Below are 20,355 nucleotides of genomic sequence, written 5' to 3'. Positions count from 1 at the left end.
AGACGTCCTTTAATTGACAATGCACCGGGGACACGGGAACATTCCCAAAGAATGTAGAACAAAGCATCAAACTTAACACATATGTATACCCAATATTCTTTTGTTCTTTTTTTACTATGCATATAAAGCCCACTTATAATTGTTCATCAAATTTACCCTTTACCTTGATTGGTAATTTGTTACTTTGACACATTCCATCACTCATATCGATTGATCCCTTATTATGCAAGTTATACATATTCATATATGGTACTAATGATCTGGCGCTCAGGGCCAAAATGTTATCTGATGCTCTGGACCAGAATGCTACCTGGCGCTCAGGACCAGAAAGTTACAGGGGTTCGGGACAGTGAACAGTCTAATGGTTAATATAACAAACTCTTTTCTTCCTCTGAAGCAATCACTCCCAACATTGTTCTTAGATGTTTTATGGCTTGCAGGTGTGTGGATCTAAACAATTCCCCTCGTTACCACTCTTGTTTTCATTGTGCCCGATTCCCCATGCATGTTCTTCTCTTTGAGAGTGGCTTCACCAAGGAGGCCTAGTTTTGCTTAGTTGTGCTAACTTACTTATGAATTTTACTTAACAATAACTATTTAATAAAATAAAGTACTTATTTGGCTATTTGTCAAATAAAATACATCTCTGCTTATCTAACTTTGTCTGGCTAAGTTTTCCGCCCCCAGCAGATTTACAAGAAGAAGAGGACGACTCCTCGTATTGTCCCCTGGCACGGGGTCTTTAACGAAGTGAGTCACTGCCCCTGGCACGGGGTCTTCTTTACCAAAATGAGTCTCTGCCGCTGATGTTGGATCTTTAGCAAAATGCAAACAAATCACAGCTTCACCAGTCCTCTCCGTAGAATGCAGCGGAGTCTCTGCTCCAGCACACCTCCTCCTCTCTTTCCTCACTGACCTTGGAGTCCGCATGATTGTTTCTCTCACTCTTCCCACTCCTTGCACCACCACCATCTGGAAAAGAAGAAGGGACAGAAGAAGGAAGAAACAGGAAGAAGCCTCCTCTTCCAGCTTCTTCTTAAAAAGTGATCGTGGAGACGCCTAATTGTCTCAGCCCTAGAAGTGGGTCTGGCTCAGAGCTGGGGAGAGTTTCGAGCAACTTCTTACAGGAGCCATCTTTATAGCCCCTTCCCCATTACCAGAAATGGCTCCATGTCAAACCATGACACATGCATTTGACAGAGGGATCACTTGGTGGATAAGGAATTGGCACCCAAAGAGTTGAGGTAATCAGCTTGATGTCCAAGTGGGGATCAGTGACTAATGGCATTTTTCATGGGTTGGTATTGGGCCTGGCGCTGATTAACATCTTTGTCTGTTACATGGACAGTTTGATTGAGCGCACCTTCAGCAAGTTTGCCCAAGACACCAAGCTGTATGGTGCGGTCGACAGGCTGGAGGGAAGGGACGGCATCCACAGGGACCTGGAGAGGCTGGAGAAGTGGGTCCGTGCAACAAGTTCAACAAGGCCAAGTGCAAAGTCCTGCATCTGCGTCAGGGCAATCCCAAAGACAAATACAGGCTGGGTGGAGAATGGACTGAGGGTGGCCATGGGGAGAAGGACTTGAAGCTTTTGGTGGGTGAAAAACTGAATACAAGCCAGCAGTGTGTGCTTGCAGCCCAGAAAGCCAATCCTATCCTAGGGTGCATCAAAAGGAGGTGATTCTCCTTCTTTACTCCGCTCTCGTGAGACCCCACTGTGTTTAGCCCCCAACATAAGAATGACATGGACCTACCTAGTGGAGCAGGTTCAGAGGAGGGCCACAAAGACGATCAGAGGGCTGGAGCACCTCTCCTATGAAGACAGGCTGAGAGAGTTCGAATTGTTAGCCTGGAGAAGAGAAGGCTCTGCGGAGATCTTATTGCGGCCTTCCAGTACCTAAAGGAGGTCTGCAGGAAAGCCAGAGTGGCGTGTTTTATGAGGGCATGTAGTGATAGGGCAAGGGATAATTACTTTAAACTGAAAGAGGGTAGATTTACATTAGATATAAAGAAAAAGTTCTTCCCTGCGAGGGTGGTGAAGCAGTGGAACAGGTTGCCCAGAGAGGTTGTGGATGCTCCATCCCTGGAAAGGTTTAAGGCCAGGTTGAATGGGGCTTTGAGCAGCCTGGTCTAGTGGAAGGTGTCCCTGTCCATGGCAGGGGGTTGGAACTAGATGATCTTTAAGGTCCCTTCCAACCCAAACCATTCCATGGGTCTATGGAATAAATAAGGACAAAATAACCTCTCACTTTGGAATAACCAAGGACTTTTCTAAACTATCCTTAAAAGTCAACCAGAGCCAGAACTGCTGGCAACAAAACTACAGATCTTTACAAGATCACAGAAGAACTGAGGCTGGAAGGGAACTCTAGAGATCATCTGGCTATTTCTCCTGCTCAAAGCAGGGTCAAAAACCTGAAGTCTTGCCTACCCAATAAACTCTACAGAGATTAATTAAAATGTTGATCTTAACAACAAAAAGTTCCCAAAAAAGAGTGATTTCTGTGGAACCAATCGTTATCCTGTTTACCAGTACAGTCTCCTCCAGGCTATATTTGCTTTCTGGAATTTCCATTAGTTCAGTGAACATATATTTTTTTAACCTATACATAAACAAAACATAACTGACTGCTGCCGCCAGCCTCTCTCCTTCGGCCTCTTCTCGGGCTGATAGGTTCACTCCTTCGGTCTCTTAGGCTGATTTCTAAGGCCTCTGGCTCCAGGTATCTGCACAACAGATAAGCAAATACTGGTACTTTTAAGCACTTTTAACTCTTTGCTTGCAATTTCAGCTCAAATCATGCATATATAGCAAGTGAGGATAGGGATTTAGGGTTAGAAATAAATTAGAAATCTCTGAATTCTGGTATCACTATGGTATAGCGAGGAACCGTGCAGAGAAAAGACAAGCCTTGGTGGAGCAGTCTCCCTAGTCACTTATTATGTTTCTAAAATCTTTATCCAGATAATCCAAGGATTATCAGTGACACCCTGCTTGGCGTAAAAATAATGAAAAAAAGGCCTACAAGACCATATCTCAAAAGAAAGATATGATCAATATCCAGAAATTCTTTGTGGCATATACCCCACACTTCATCCTTTATCTCAGGGCTTTCAGAAATTACCTATGACAAGAAGTTTCCTGAATAAGTAAGAGAAATCTGAGTTTGAGAGACTCCAACGGCCTGTGGCACCCCATGGTCATTTAAATCATTTGTCACATGGGAACACAAGTAGCTTAGGTGTGTGGCAGTAGCATCCCATAGGTACCATTAGAGTTAGAGAAAGGCTTTCAGCCTGGACAACATTCCTGAGTGACCTGATCTAGGCAGACCTGCTTGAGCAGGGGAGTTGGACTAGATGATATTTAGAGGTCACTTCCAACCCCTACCATTCTGTGATTCAGTGATTCTGTGAAGGAACTGACCTACTACAAACTGTATGAGCTGGAAAAATAGCTAAAATTAAAGAAGAATGTCGGAAGTTGAAGTCCGAGGAACTTTTCCAGATAAAAACTGTGTCTAAGATTTGACACAATTACAACCTCCTTTGGCTTGTAATGCAACCGTGCCTATACTAGATTACCTATAGGATGGTTTTTACTTTGTGAAAGGGTTGCATATACTTATGTGTCAGCAATATGACTGGAGGTCCTTGTTCTGTAGGAAGATTGGCACCTTTTACTAAGTAAAAAGGAACTTCAGTGTATAATATTTCAGAACGAGGAGGTTTAGACCTCTCTTGGTTAACCTCCTGGCTTCCCCATTTTAATTGGTTAAAACAAGTGTGTTTATCATTTTGTTTGCTTAAAACTTCCAGTTTCTCTGCACAGTGCAACCCTTTGTGCATATCAAGAAGAAGGTAATATGACACTTAAGATGCCTTTAAGCATAAAAAAAATCTCAAGGGGGGGGGGTGGGTTATGTAACCATAGGTACTTTGTAGTTAGAACTAATATTAAAATCGTATTGACTGAAATAAATATGGACTCAGGACAGACATACCATTCTTTTAAAGTGTGTCCTGGAACAGTAATGGATTTCGGTACCTTGGGGATAGAGATCATTCTTAACAACTTGATGGAGTGGGCCTGGTTACTTTACGTGTAAGGTTTGTTAAGGACTGTGTTCTTGAGGAAGGATCAGAGACTGATAAGGATGGAACCCCCTGCCTTGTCAGGCACCAGAGGACTGATGCAATATCCATACCAGGCAGAGGACCCACCAAATAGAATAACAATATGTGTTATACAAAATTCCGTATAAATCCAGCGCAGAATGTACTGTTGAGAGTGCTGGCTTTGTGGAACTACCCCCTAGCACCCATCTCTGCACAGACACGAAATAAAGCAATATCTCAACTCTGTATGTAGATTGGCTTATTGCACACTGGGCACAAATCTGCTTTTCGGACAACAGATGTGCCTCTGATTCCTGGTATTTCCTGTGAGGTAAGTAGCATCATTTTAATCTCTGGTAGAAGATCCAGGGAGTAGGCATGTTGCCTGACAAGCAGATTCATGCCTGGTGTTCAGTAAGCCAATCTACAAAGAGAGTCAAGATATTGATAATTTATTTGAGGTTTGCACAAACCTGGGAGCTCAGTGGTAATTCCTCAAATCAAGCACACCTGTCAAAAGCTTCTGTGCTGTATTTATACACAAAGGTTACTGAATTCGTACACTCCCCATTTGCTGAAGACGACGGGAGACAAGCCCACCCTGTAGTGCAACAAGTCTCAACTTTATTTGCAAAGATACAGCTCTTTTATAGATACAATAATCAGGCTCATACATATTGCAAAAGCTAAGCTCATCATTGGTTCCCAATTAGGTACACCCCACCCACCCCCCCCCCATTTCAACATACTTCGGATGCTTGTGGCTGCTCAGCCCAAACCAGGCTCCTGATTTTCTCATCCTGTTATCATACCACTCTCTTGCTCTCACGGCCTTGAGCAGGAGTCCAGTAGCTTATCGCTTAGTGCTCACTGCCTAACCAGCTGTATTCTATCATGTCCTCATTTCTCTAGCCAAGTCTCCACAAAACTCCCCACACCCATTATAACCACAGAATCACAGAATCTTAAGGGTTGGAAGGGACCTTGAAAGATCATCTAGTCCGATCCCTCTGCCAGAGCAGAACCACCTAGAGTCGGTCACACAGGAACTCGTCTAGATGAGTTTTGAATGTCTCCAGAGAAGGAGACCCCACAATCCATCTGGGCAGCCCATTCCAGTGCTTTGTCAGCCTCATAGTGAAGAAGCTTTTCCTTATGTTTCTTTGGAACCTCTTATGTTCCAGCTTGTACTCGTTCCCCCTTGTCCTATCATTGGACACCATTGAGAACAGCCTGATTCCATCGTCCCTTACATATTTGTAAACGTTAATGAAATCACCCCTCAGTCTCCTCTTCCCCAAGCTAAAGAGGCCCAGCTCCCTCAGCCTTTGATCATAAGGGAAATGCTCCACTCTTGGTGGCCCTGTGCTGAACTCTCTCCAGCAGCCCCCTATCCTTCTTGAACTGAGGGGCAAAGAACTGGACACAATATTCCAGATGAGGTCTCACCAAGGCAGAGGGAGAGGACAACCTCTCTGGCTGCTAACCACAGCCCTTCTAATACACCCCAGGACGCCATTGGCCTTCTTGGCCACGATGGCACATTGCTGGGTCATGGTCATCCTGCTGTCCACCAGGACCCCCAGGTCCCTTTCCCCCATACTACTGTCTAACAGGTCATTCCCCAATCTGTACTGGTACATGGGGTTATTCTTTCCCAGATGCAAGACTCTATACTTGTCCTTGTCAAATTTCATTAGATTTCTCTCCGCCCAACTCTCCAGCCTGTCCAGGTCTCATGGAATGGCAGCACAGCCTTCTGGTGTGTCAGCCACTCCCCCTAGTTTAGTATCATCAGCAAACTTGCTGACAGTGCCCTCTGTTCCTTCATCAAGGTCATTAATTAATATATTGAACAGTATGAGTCCCAGCACCAACCCCTGAGGGACTACCACCGTCTATCCACCTGGTTACATCTTCATCAAAGGCTATGAATTTGGTCAAACATGACTTCCCTTTGGTAAAATCACGTTGACTGCTCCTAATGACCCTCTTGTCCTTTATATGCATGGAGACTGCACCTAGGATAAGTTGCTCCATCACCTTTCCAGGGATGGAGGTGAGGCTGACCGGTCTGTAGCTACCCGGCTCCTCCTTCTTGCCCTTTTTAAAGACTGGAGTGACATTTGCTTTCCTCCAGTCCTCCGACACCTCTCCTGTTTTCCACAGCTTACTGAAGATGATGGAGAGTGGTCAAGCAATGACTTCCACCAGCTCCCTCAGCACCCGTGGGTGCATCCCATCGGGGCCCACGGATTTATGTACATCCAGATTGCTCAACCAATCCTTAACCCAGTCCTCATCAACCAAACAAAAATCCTCCTTTAACTTGACTTTCTCTGGGGTCTGGGGCTCCTGAGGACAGCCTCCAGCAGTATAGACAGAGGCAAAGGTGGCATTCAGTAACTCTGCCTTCTCTGTATCCTCTGTCACCAGGGCACCTGCCTCATTCAACAGTGGGCCTACATTGCCTCTTGCATTAGTTTTGTCTGTAATGTATTTGAAGAAGCCCTTCTTGTTGTTCTTGACCTTCATTGCAAGGTATAACTCCAATGAGGCTTAAGCATTCCTAGTTACCTCCCTACATCCTGTGACAAGAGTCTTATATTCATCCCAAGTGGCCATTCCTTCCTTCCATGATCTACAGACACTCTTCTTCCACTTGAGTTTGCCCAACAGTTCCCTGTTTAACAATGTGGGTCTCCTGGTTCCTGGTTCTTGATTTCCTGCCCACTGGGATGCTCTGATCCTGAGCCTGGAAAAAGTGATCTTTGAACAGAGAACAACTATCCTGGGCCCCTTTATCTTCTAGTACCCTGTCCCATGGGATTTCCCCTAGCAATTGCTTGAAAAGGCCAAAGTTGGCCCTGCTGAAGTCCAGGGCTGTGATCCTGCTTGGTATTCTGTTCCTACCACACAAGATCCTGAACTCCACCATCTCCTGGTTGCTGCAGCCAAAGCTGCCCTCAACCTTTACTGCTTCAACCAGACCCTGCTTGTTTGTGAGTATAAGATCCAGTAGCTCTCCTCTCCTAGTTGGCACATTCACCATTTGCATCAAGAAGAAGTTATCGTGGATGCACTGAAGGAACCACCTGGACTGTAAGTGGCTAGCCATGTAGGCCTTCCAGCAGATGACTGGGTAGTTGAAATCCCCCATGAGAGCCAGGGCCTGTGACTTTGAGGCTGCTCCCAGCTGCCTGTAGAAGGCCTCATCAACTTCCCCATCCTGATCAGGTGGCCTGTAATAGACACCCACTAGTGTCACACATGCTAGCCTGCTCTAACCCACAAACTATCCATTTGCCTCTCATCCTCACCTGGACAGAATTCAGTACATTCCAGCTGCTCTTTCACATAAAGAGCAACTCCACCACTTCTCCTTGCTGGCCTATCTTTCCTAAAAAGGACATAGCCATCCATGACCACATTCCAGTCATGTGAGCTGTCCCACCATGTCTCTGTAATTGCCACCAGAACATAGCCCCTTGGCCATACACAGACTTCCAGCTCCTCCTGTTTATTCCCCATGCTGTGTGCATTGGCGTACAGGCATTTCAAGAAGGAAGCCAATTGTGTAGGATTCGCCGCCGACCGTGGCTTGGCACCCTTAGGCTTAACTCTAGTGGGCCTGGTTTTATCCCTTTCCCCCTTCAAAACTAGTTTAAAGCCCTTTCTATGAGCCCCACTAACTTGTTTGCAATGATCCTTCTCCTCCCTTCCCTTCCCTTAATAATCATTGATTAGCTATTAGCATACAATTATATTATAATGGCTTATACAATCATTTTACTACTACGCATGCCCAGGGGAAGGGTCTTCACCTGGGCAGGGGTATTTTTGACCCGTGAGTGTGATTTTTAGTATTATAATGAAGGTAGTTCAGTTAAGGATACCCAGCCCTCTCTTCTCTCTGCCAAGTTGGCCTGCTCTTTAGAAACTTAATTAGAATGTCCATTCTGAATCCATAAATTCCAGGACGTTCTTTGCAAGGGATGTTATCTGAATCAGTAGAAGTTAGTTTTAGTTACCTAGTAAGGACTACTTTGATCTGTCTATTGTGATTTTCTTTCATCTGGCAACAGGCAAGACAGAAGTGAGCAGGGGCATGTCCAGAGACAGGCAACAAAGTTGGTAAAGGGTCTGGAAAACAAGTCTTATGTGGAGTTGTGGCATAATTACCTAAGTGACCTGGACATTAAAACTTATATTAAAAATCAGCATTGTTCACCAATTAAGGAAAGGTATAAAATCAAGAAGGCTTACAGGGTGGAGACAGCTGCCGCTGGTATGTGAGGAATCCACAACACAGCAATTCCCTGCAAATACCACGGAGTGTGGAGCAGATTGGAGACTGCGGTCAGACTCTGTGACGATACACGGGAAGGAGATGGTCCTCTAGAACTGATAAGCAGCACTTTTGGTACCCTGAGCAGATGGTCCGTCAAATCTTGACAAAATGTTGTCTTTTGTGTGAACTTTGCTCATTATAATGTCATTTTAACACCAAAACACACCTCCATCCCAAAGGCTACCCGCCTCCAAGGTGCGACCACTCCTTCTTGAGTCTGCGCCCTCAATTTTTTGTAAGCTATACCTTTAAATGCGAAGCGAGAGAATTTTGCACCAATCATAATAAAGGTATTTATGACTAAAGTCACTCAAACTCCACCTCGAAAGTGAAAAAAGGTATAAAAATGGTTAAAGAAAAGGGGGGTGTTGGGGAAGACACCATCGCAAACAAGTCAGGGAAGAGTGCCTCTGACTCCTGGGATCAGCCGACGGACTGAGTCTCTCTTCCCCTCCCCCTTGGGAGGCCTTGGGTGAGACTTAAATTGAGTAATTACTCTTTAACTTTTTATAGACAGGCTGTATTTTGTAACTTTGCACACTGTGTTGCTTATATATTTATTTTTCCATGTGCTTTCTTCTGCAGACAGTCGCTATCACTGGCAATCCATAAGAACCTGTATATCTGTTGCATAAATAAAACTGCACTGTTTAAGTAGCCAGTCGTTTCTCACTGAACGCGACCAAACCCTGGAGTGTGGCCATGCTAGTTCATGAGCATGACTGGACTGAAGGTGCAGTCCACTATCAGTGAATCCAGAGTCCTGATAGTTCACAGGAGGCGAACGTACCTGGACGGGTCGCGGCAAATTGGGCATCACCCAGAATTTAAGCCTAGCCGCACCTAACCTCCCACCTTGGTGAGGAGGGTTAGAACGCAAGGGGGTTTATTTTCTGCCAAACCACTCTGTCCCCTTTTAATGCAGCTGAGGGAGCTGGGGATGTTTAGTCTGGAGAAGAGGAGGCTGAGAGGAGACATGATCACTCTCTGCAACTACCTGAAAGGGGGTTTGTAGTGAAGTCAATCTCTTCTCTCCAGTAATGAATGATAGGGCAAGAAGAAATGGCATCAAGTTGTGCCAGGGAAGGTTTAGATTGGACATTAGGAAGAATTTTTACACCGAGAGGGTTATTAAGCATTGGAACAGGCTGCCCAGGGAGGTGATGGAGTCACCATCCCTGGAGATATTTAAAAGATGCATAGCTGAGGTGCTGAGGGATATGGTTATGGCAGTGTTAGGTTAGGGGTTGGACTTGATGATCTTAAGGGTCTTTTCCAACCATAATGATTCTACGATCCTGGAGCTGGAATGGGTGAGACACTGGAGGAAATGGCACTGCAGCAACTGAGCACTGGGTGAAGGTAGCATGGATTCACAGCAATGCCTTCCTGGGCTGGGTATGGTGGAGGGGTGTATTATACCACTGAGGCACCATGAAAAGTTATAGGCTAGTTAATACCAGTGAACATAAAGGACTGTCCACTTGCAGTCTGGTCAAGCTCTGATGTATTTTCCTCTCTTTCTTTACAAAGCTTGCATGTAAGCATGTTAAATTTACAAACAGCAATCAGAATAAAAGTCACCCTGACAGACAGCAAAATAGGCCCTAGTAACCGAGTTCATTCCAGGCAACGCTGTCATATTTTATCCATCCCATCACAGTGAATGTGATCTCCACCAGTCCCAAAAACACACCTGAAAAGGGCATCCCCATTTGACACCAGGACATCAGATCTGTTTGGCTGATAAGAATAGAGGAGAGAAAAGAATAGTTCCATTAGAAGGGACCTACAACAATCATGTAGTCCAACTGCCCGACCACTTCAGGGCTGACCATAAGTTAAAACATGTCAAAATTAAATGAAAGGGCATTGTCCAAATTCTTATTAAACACTGACAGGCTTGGGGCATTGACCACCTCTTTTGGAAAGAAAGTCTTTCCAGTGTTTGATCACCCACTCAGTAATGAAATGCTTCCTGATGTCCAGTCTCTTTGTTTATCCTCTTATTTAATTTAGCATCCACTGATACTTCCTCACTGTGCTCATGCCAGATGGGAAAGGAAGATGCAGCCACTACAGCTTTTCCTGGGCCCCCTTCCAGCTGACGCATCCAACGTATGGAAAGCATATGTTTAGTCAACAGCAGTGCAGTGACTCACTCTCCTTGGGCCACCACTCAAGCTTCAGGAAAATGTGAGGCCATTGCTAGGAGTGCTTTGCAGTGCTCTGAAGCATTAAATTTACAGCCATGCCTGAACCTTTGTTGCATCTCATTCTGCAGTCCAGAGTTTCTGTGGTTTAAAAAATATCAAAGTAAGCTTTCTGATATTTTGCCAAGAAGAAGTAGTGGGTGGGTGGAAGGGTAAGCAGTAACAGGACGTTGAGTGCTGAACACCCTGAGACAGCTCCTGGTTATGGGAGAAAAGTTATTTCAAGCCAGCCAAAACTCGCCAGTTGTTTGAAGGTAACATAATTACTTGTTAATTTCCCCTTAATTACTGACATTTTTTGTTGTGAGATCTCCACTTCTTCCTTGAAGTTTAGACTGAGTAAAGCCAGCATACCCTGAATAGTGCACCATTGCAGGAATGAGAAAGCATCTCCTGTAATGTTAAACCTGGTAAAGCAAGGGATCTTATCCTGTAAGGTAAATTCTGTATTTAGAAGTACCTAGAAGGTCTTTTTACATCCCAATGAATTGTTCTGTTGAAATTCCTTTCTGACAAAAATGTGTGGCTAGTAGACCCCACATTTCCCCTTAATTCCCGAGACTTCACGTTTTAAATTGTCATTGTAATAATGGCAGGATTAACACAGTGTTCTGGCGACAGCTGGTTTGTACTCTGCACACACCCAAGCTGTGGACAGAAGTGTTTTTTCCTACAGGTCTCTTCCTTCTCTGACAGAAGTAAATACCACAGACTTCATGAGGATTGGGCCCTAAGCAAGGATACATCAGGATTGCTTATCCATATCCCATATATTAAACAAACGAATGTTAAGATTTTCTGTTTCCTAACAATTTCAGACTGTTCAGACTTTTCAGTTGCTATTGGAGGGTTCTGATAGAATGTCTTTGTGTAATTCCTTAAGGGGGAAAAAAATCTTCAACTACCTGATCTGTTTTGATTATCATGGCAGAGGAGTACACACAGTACTGAGATTACTCCTCAGGTGGTAGAATGTATAACACTATTTCCTGCTACCAACAGCTCTGGGGAAGCAAGCTTATCCCAAGATTTATAAAGTAAAAATAGCACTAGAACTAGAAGACACACCTTCTTTGAGACTGCTACTTAAAAATCAGTAAAGGTGCCTTTTGTTGTGCATTCATATCACACAGTGTGCCATCAGCTCAGTTCTGAAAGGGGCTGCTCACTGAATTCAATGCCTTAAGAACTGATACTAAATGCAATTGCAGATGTGTCTTTCTCATCTGACAGCAGATAGACCTTGAGGAAAAATTAGTGCTAGACTCCTTTAACAAACATGTCTGGGAAGTTTCCAAAGTCAGTGTTATGGCTCTTCTATTATCAAGGGTGACAACAAATATATTCCAGTTCAGCCCTTCCCCCAGCACCAAGTCTAGTCAGGACTCTGAATCACTTGAGCAAAGTGTTAGGGCTTGCAATGTACTGATTTCATATGACTAAAACTAAATTAGGAAGTTCTGGAATATTAGATAAGCTGTCCTTGTATTGGCAGTTATAGCCAAACCCTAAATCACCTTTAATCTTATATTTGGTAAACTCATTGGAACGAACTTCTGTTACTGCTCTCTGCAAATCAGGGTTTTCCATACTATGAATAATTTTTGTCTGTTCATTGAATCTTCCGGGCTTTCCAACAACCTTTTTAAAACAAGGTCTTTTCCAACCGTCATGATTCTATGATAATAGCTATCTAACTAAAGGTATATATAGATGTAGTGTCACCTTCATTCAAGAAGTATGCAAATGCTATTTGCAACAGGATTGTGCTGGAGCACTTCCACAGTCCTCCACAATGGCTCTTAGATGTTGACTGGAGTCGGAGTTTTTGAAGTCAGGTGTTGCATCATCCCATGGCTGATATTCTTTTCCTCTGGCCTAGGACATGGCTTATGGTCTGTTGAGCAACTGCACAGCAGATCTGGAGAATACAGGTGATTTCTTCCAGCAGCACTTGCCACTTAAATGGGATGGAAAACGCTTACCGTTTGATGTGAAACAAAGTATAAACCAAACTGCTTTTGCTAACTTGCTGATGCTAACTTGTAAACTGTGTCTGCTCGTAGGTAAAGCCATGTAAGTATTAACCAAACTGTGTGTGCTAGGTTGCAAATTGTCTACTTGTGGAGTGAAACTATTTGCGTAAACTTATCTGAAGTTTTAAGGGTCCTTGAATAGAATGGAGTCCAGGTGACTGCCCAGCCGATAAGCCTGCAAGAGACAGTACTACATCCTTGTTAACGAAGATGACGGAAAGAGGACTGGTTCAAGCTAGATGATATTTGTGAAACTGTGAAAAACAGCCAAAGGAGCATGTGCCAAGAGGGAAGGTAAAAAGTTCAGTGTGAGGAAGACATGGGGCCTTCATCTCTGAAGATCACCAAAAGACCCCCCAGATGTCATTGCACATGCTCTGTCTGGGAGGAGCTAATGTAAATGACTGTCATGGTTTGACATGACAGCCTTCTCTGGTAAGGGGGAAGGGGCTGTAAAGATGGCTCCTGTAAGAAGTCACTCAAAACTCTCCCCAGCTCTGAGCCAGACTCACTTCTGGGGCTGAGCCAATTAGACGCCTCCACGATCACTTCTTAAGAAGAAGTCGGAAGAGGAGGCTTCTTCCTGTTTCTTCCTTCTTCTGTCCCTTCTTCTTCTCCGACTGGTGGTGGTGCAAAGAGTGGCAAGAGAGAGAAACAACCATGCGGACTCCAAGGTCGGTGAGGAAAGAGAGCAGGAGGTGTGCTGGAGCAGAGACTCCGCTGCATTCTACGGAGAGGACTGGTGAAGCTGTGATTTGTTTGCATTTTGCTAAAGACCCCGCATCAGCAGCAGAGGCTTATCTTGATAATGACCCCGGATCAGGGGCAGAGACTCATTTTGCTAGAAACCCCGAATCAGGAGCAGAGACTCATTTCGTTAAAGGCCCCGTGCCAGGGGCAGTGACTATGGCCGGAGGAGGCCGTGTCCCATGGGAGGGACCCAATATTCACAGGAGCTGTAACTGTGGGGAAGAACCCACGCCAAAGAAGCTCATTAAACTTATGCCCAGAAGAGGTCATGTCCTGAGGGAGGGACCCTGTATCTGCAGAAACTGCAACCGTGGAAAAGTATCCACGCTAGAGATATTCATTAAGGACTGCATCCCGTGTGAAGAACCCCGCAATCACAGAAGCTATAGCTGCTGGGAGGAACCCACACCAGAGAAGTTCGTTAAGGACTGTGTCCCGTGGGAGGACAAGCCCCCTGAAGTAGCAGGTCCACCTAGATCAGGTCGCATAGGAACGTGTCCAGGCGGGTCTTGAAGACCTCCAAGAAAGGAGACTCCACAACCCCCCTGGACAACCTGTTCCAGTGCTCCGTCACCCTCACAGTGAAATAGTTTTTTTCTTTTGTTTAAATGGAACTTTTTGTGTTCAAGCTTCATCCCATTACCCCTTGTCCTGATGCTAGATACCATCATAAAAAGGGATGCCCCAACCTCCTGACACCCACCATTTAGATATTTGTAAATATTAATGAGAACCCCCAGCAGTCTCCTCTTTTCTAGACTAAACAGCCCCAGTTCCCGCAGCCTTTCCTCGTATGAAAGATGTTCCAGTCCCCTGATCATCTTGGTGGCCCTGCGCTGGACTCTCTCCAGCACTTCCCTGTCCCTCTTGAGCTGAGGAGCCCAGAACTGGACACAGGACTCCAGATGAGGCCTCACCAGGGCAGAGTAGAGGGGGAGCAGAACCGGCCTTGACCTGCTGGCCACACTCTTCTTGATGCATCCCAGGATGCCATTGGCCGTCTTGGCCACAAGGGCACATTGATGGCTCGTGTTCAGTTTATAATCAACCAGGACTCCCAGGTCTCTCTCCGCAGAGCTGCTCTCCAGCAGGTCAAGTCCCAGCCTGTACTGGTGCATGGGGTTGTTCCTTCCCAGATGCAGGACTCTGCACTTGTCCTTGGTGAACCTCATGAGGTTCCTCTCTGTCCAACTCTCAGGCCAGTCAAGATCCCGCTGAACGGCAGCACAGCCTTCTGGGGAATCAGCCAGTCCTCCCAGTTTGGTGTCATAATTGTTCCTCCATAACTTGTTTTATTCTATTAAACCGTTCTTATTTCACACTACATAGGTTCTTTTCCCTTTTCTCCAGTTCTTCCCTTTCCACCAGGAGGGGGAGGAGTCGTGTTGATTGTTTGTTTGTTTTCTTTTCCCAGCTGGGAAAAACCACGACATTAATTGGTACCCAATGTGAGGCCTGCAGGGTTGAGGTAGAACAGAGTGGGCTAAAACAAACTTGTTCTGTATCTTTCTGATACTCTTTAAATAATTGCTGGTCACAATGTTTGTTTATATGTTCACATGGTGGTATTATATGATTTCTTATACGAACTATGTATTCTCTATGATATTGTTTATCACCTTTGGAGAAGGGATGAAAACCATTGTTCTGATATACTGGGTGACATTAGCTTATGATATGGTTGTATCACTGGGTGTGAAGTTAGGCCGGCACTTGTACATGGCTTTGTTGTCACTTCCATGCCTTGGGCACTTCCTCTCAGGACTCAATAATAATAATGACACTCAATTCATGGGAAAAATGGAGGAATATAATTTCTCCCACTACATTGCCTACCCTTATCCCTTTGAGTTGTCTGCAATAGATTTCAACAATTACACTTGGGATGTTCCAACCACCATGGTTTTATTGAAAGGATTTCAAATGCCGCCCAGGTGAGCACATTGTCACCTGGCTGCTCTGATGCTGGGAGAACGGGGCCAACAACTTGGACTTAGAGGGCAGAAAAGCCAGGAAAGTGGGCTCCCTGTCCCAGGATGGGGGCACTGATAAGGCATTTGGAAGACAGACACAAGTCTTCAGCCTCTGCAGACGATTTCTGTTGGGCGTGAATGAAAGATACCCCTTCAAGGAAGATATTACATGCCACCCAGGCAAGCGGACCACCACGGAGAAAGGTATCCAGTACCTGAGGGAGTTAGCTGTGATGGAAATGATTTATAATGAGCATCCACGCACAGACCCAGATGAAGTCCAATGCATGCAATCTATATAGCAAAAGTTCCTATGAATTGCACCATCATCTTATGTCAATTCATAGGTAGTTGTCTCCTGGAGAGAAGAAGAGGGGCAAATGGCGGAGGAAATGGCTGCTCAACTTTGGCAATATGAAGAAAGTCTGTCTTCCTCCCTACAGGCCTGCATCTCAGCTGTAGAGAAACTGTCACAGAAGTTCTACCAATTCATGTCCCCCCTCCACCTGCCCGAGCCCGTACTTCAGCTGTTAGGAATAGGTGCCCCTTTGTTCAAGAGAGGGAATATAGAGGGTACACACCACGAGGCGCTCCATGGTTTTACTCACAAGACCACGGGGAGAACATGAGCAAGTGGGATAGGCCACCTACTCTGGCTCCAAGGGCGTGGGTACGGGAGTTGTGGGAAGAAACAGTTAAAAGAAGCAATTCTCCCTGGAAAAACGCCGCTCCAGTTTCCAGTGAGCAGGCCCTAGACAAGACAGAAGGATTGATTTCAGTTCTGATCCACTCGAGGAAACTTCTGTTTTTTCACACAAAAAGTAAGCAATGACTGTCATGACCAGTATTAGGGAGGCCCTACCTCTGGACAGGTGGAGGAGAGAGACAATCGGGTTTATTGGACTGTGTGGATTCAATGGCCTGACGCATCAGACCCACAAGAGTACAAGGCTCTAGTGGACATCAGCGCACAATGTACTCTGATGCCATCAAGCTAAAAAGGGACAGAATCCATTTGTATTTCTGGAGTGACAGGGGGATCTCAACAGCTATCTTTATTAGAAGCTGAAGTGAGCCTAACTGGGAATGCGTGGCACAAACACCCCATTGTGATGGGCCCAGAAGCTCCACGCATACTGGGCATAGACTACGTCAAGAGAGGGTATTACAAGGACCCAAAAGGGTATCGGTGAGCTTTTGGTGTGGCTGCAGTGGAGACAGAAATAATTGAAAAACTGTCCAGAATGCCCGGCCTTTCAGAGGACCCTTCTGTTGTGGGGTTGCTGATGGTTGAAGAGCAATGGGTGCCAATTGCGACCACAACAGTGCACCAGCAACAATATCGCACAGAGATTCTGTGATTCCCATTCATAAGTTCATTCGGCAATTGGACAGCCAAGGAGTGATCAGCAAGACTCACTTGCCTTTTAACAGCCTCATGAAGCCATGCCATTGCTGAGCGTTGCTGTGCCAGACATGCTGGAATTCCAATATGAACTGGAGTCCAAGGAAGCCAAATGGTATGCCACCATTAATATTGACAATGTATTCTTCTTGTAGAGTGCAGGCCATAGTTCACTTTCACTTGGAGAGGGGTTCAGTATACCTGGAATCGACTGCCCCAGGGGTAGAAAGACAGCCCCACCATCTGCCATGGACTGATCCAGGCTACACTGGAGAAGGGCGAGGCCCCAGAACACCTGCAATACGTTGATGACATCATTGTGTGGGGCAACTCAGCAGAGGAAGTTCTTAAGAAAGGGAAGAAAATAATTCAAATACTTCTCAAGGCTGACTTTGCCATTTAACAAAGTAGGGTTAGAGGAACTGCACAGGAGATCCAACTTTTAGGAGTAAAATGGCAGGATGGATGTCGTCACATCCCAGTGAATGTGATCAACAAAATCGCAGCCATGTCTCCATCAACTAACACAAGCTTTCCTAGGTGTTGTGGGTTTTTGGAGAATGCACATTCCAAATTACAGTATGATTGTGAGCCCTCTCTACTATGTGACACAGAAGAAAAATTATTTCGAATGGAATCCTGAACAGCAACAAAGTTTTGAACAAATTAAACAGGAGATTGTTCATGCAATGGTGTTCGGACCAGTCCAGACGGGTCCAGAAGTTAAAAATGTGCTCTACACCGCAGATGGCTCGAATGACCCTACTTGGAGTCTCAGGCAGAGAGCACCTGGGGAGACTTGAGGCCGACCCCTTGGGTTCTGGAGTCGGGGATACAGAGGATCGGAGGACTGATACACTCCAACTGAGAAGGAGATACTGGCAGCATATGAGGGAGTTGGAGCTGCCTTGGAAGTGATTGGCACAGAAACACAACTCCTCTTAGCACCCCAACTGCCATTGCTGGGCTGGACGTTCAAAGGGAGGATCTACTCATCATGCAACTGATGCTGCGTGGAGTAAGCGGGTCACACAGCGAGCTCACATAGGAAATTCTAGCCATCCTGGAATTCTGGAAGTGATCACGAACTGGCCAGAGTGTGAAGACAGTGAAATATCACCAGAGAAGGTGACACGTGCTGAAGAGGCCCCATTGTACAATGAACTGCCAGAAAATGAGAAGCGATATGCCCTGTTCACTGATGGATCCTGTCGCATGGTAAGGAAGCATCGGAGGTGGAAGGCAGCTGTGTGGAGTCCCCTACACTAAATTTCAGAAGCTGCAGAAGGAGACCGTGAATCAAGTCAGTTTGCAGTGGTAAAAGTCATCCAGTTGGCTTTAGACATTGCCGAATGAGAAAAATGGATGAGGCTCTACCTCTACACTGTCTCATGAATGGCTGCAAACACTCTGTGGGGACAATGGTGACAGAATAACTGACAATACCAGGGCAAACCCTTCTGGGTTGCCCCATTGTGACAAGACATCGTTGCTCGGCTGTAGAAGCTGGTTGTGAAGGTGCATCATGTAGATGCCCACATACCCAAAAACCAGGCCACAGAAGAACATCAGCATAACCAGCAAGTGGATAAGGCTGCCATGACTGGAGTGGCTCGGGTAGGTTTGGATTGGCAACACAAGGGGGAGTTGTTTTTAGCTCGATGGGCCCATGACACCTCCAGTCATCAAGGAAGTGATGCCACCTATAGATGGGCTTTTTATCAAGGGGTGGACTCAACCTTGGACACTGTTGCACAAGTTATCCATGAATGCAAGACGTGCTACAGTCAAACAAGCCAAACGGTTGAAGCCCATATGGTATGAAGGATAATGGCAAAAATATAAATATGGAGAGGCCTGACAGATTGATTACACTGCCACAGATTCACCAAGGCAAACGCCACGTGCTCACAATGGTGGAGACGACCACCGGCTGATTGGAAACATATCCTGTGCCCCATGCCACCACCTGGAACACCATCCAGGGCCTTGAAAAGAAAATCCTATGGTGACATGGCACTCCAGAAAGAATGGAGTCAGACAATGGCACACACTTCCAAAACAACCTTATAGACACCTAGGCCAAAGAGCATGGCACTGAGTGGGTCTACCACATCCCCTGTCATGCAGCAGCCTCTGGAAAAAATTGAACAATACAATGGATTATTGAAGACCACACTGAGAACAACGAGGGGTGGGACCATCAAACATTGGGATACACATTTAGAAAAGGCCACCTGGTTAGCCAACTCTAGAGGATCTCTCAACCGAGCTGGTCCTGCCCAATCAGAACTGTTACATAATGTAGAAGGGGTTAAAGTCCCTGTAGCGCACATAAAAGATATGTTAGGGAAGGCAGTCCGGGTGTGTCCTGCCTCGGGTAAAGGCAAACCCATCTGTGGGATTATTTTCGCTCAAGCACCTGGGTGCACTTGGTGGGTGATGAACAAGGATGGGGAGGTTCAATGTGTGCCTCAAGGGACTTTGATTCTGGGTGAGAATAACCCATGAATTAAATTGTATTATGATAGTTGTTGAATAACACGGCTGTTGTATGTCACCGCTACCATAGTTGCTCTATGCTAAATCACTGACATTGCAGGAAGAAACACCCAGATCACTGGAGGATGGACTTGAATGGGCAAAACATAGGCTGGTGAAAAGTGAACTAGCACCCAGTGACTTCCTCAAGATCAACGTCTTCAACTCACAGATCATGGCCATAAGACACACCAAATAGACCAGCTGCAAACTCCTGATACTGCATGTGGTGACCCACCTCACATATACCCCATCTCTCCTGCTGTGAAAGATTTACAATGAATGAAGACCTGGTGTTATGCACTAAAGGAACTCAATGGACACGTTAGAGGGATGGCCGTAAACTGAAGGAATTATATACCTCTGTGTGTGCATCCATATTTTGGGGGAGAGGAAGTATGGTATTAGATCATAGAATCATAGAATGGTAGGGGATGGAAGGGACCTTTAGAGATAGTACAACCCCCCTGCTAAAGCAGATCTACCTAGATCAGGTCACACGCGAACATATCCAGGCAGGTTTTGAAGACCTCCAGAAAAGGACACTGCACAACCTCCCTGGACAGCCTGTTCCAGTGCTCCATCACCCTCACAGTGAAATAGTTTTTCCTTATGTTTAAATGGCACCTTTTTGTGTTCTGACTTCTTTCCATTATCCCTTGTCCCGTCACTAGATACAAAAGAAAAAAAGGGATGTGCCAGCCTCCTGACACCCGCCATTTATTTATTTGTAAATATTAATGAGATTTCCCCCCACAGTCTCCTAGACTGAATAGCCCTAGTTCCCACAGCCTTTCCTCATAAGGAGGATGCTGCAGTCCCCTGATCACCACCAGAATGCCATTGGCCTTGGCCACGAGGGCACATTGCTGTCTCATGCTTAGTTTATTATCAAACAGCACTCCCAGGTCTCTCTCTGCAGAGCTGCTCTCCAGCAGGTCAAGTCCCAGCCTGTCCTGGTGCATGG

At 45.6% G+C, this 20,355-nt stretch overlaps 1 pseudogene; it reads right to left on the bottom strand.

Moving 5' to 3' along the window:
- Positions 1–9,760: 9,760 nt before the first annotated feature.
- On the bottom strand, positions 9,761–12,356 carry LOC133628618 (transmembrane protein 174-like; annotated as a pseudogene).
- Between the last annotated feature and the right edge of the window lie 7,999 nt (positions 12,357–20,355).

The sequence above is a fragment of the Colius striatus genome, chromosome W, assembly GCF_028858725.1.
Source record: "Colius striatus isolate bColStr4 chromosome W, bColStr4.1.hap1, whole genome shotgun sequence".
NCBI classification, from domain to species: domain Eukaryota; kingdom Metazoa; phylum Chordata; class Aves; order Coliiformes; family Coliidae; genus Colius; species Colius striatus.
Note: the sequence above shows the minus strand (reverse complement) of the source record. Positions and strands in the feature narration are given on the sequence as shown.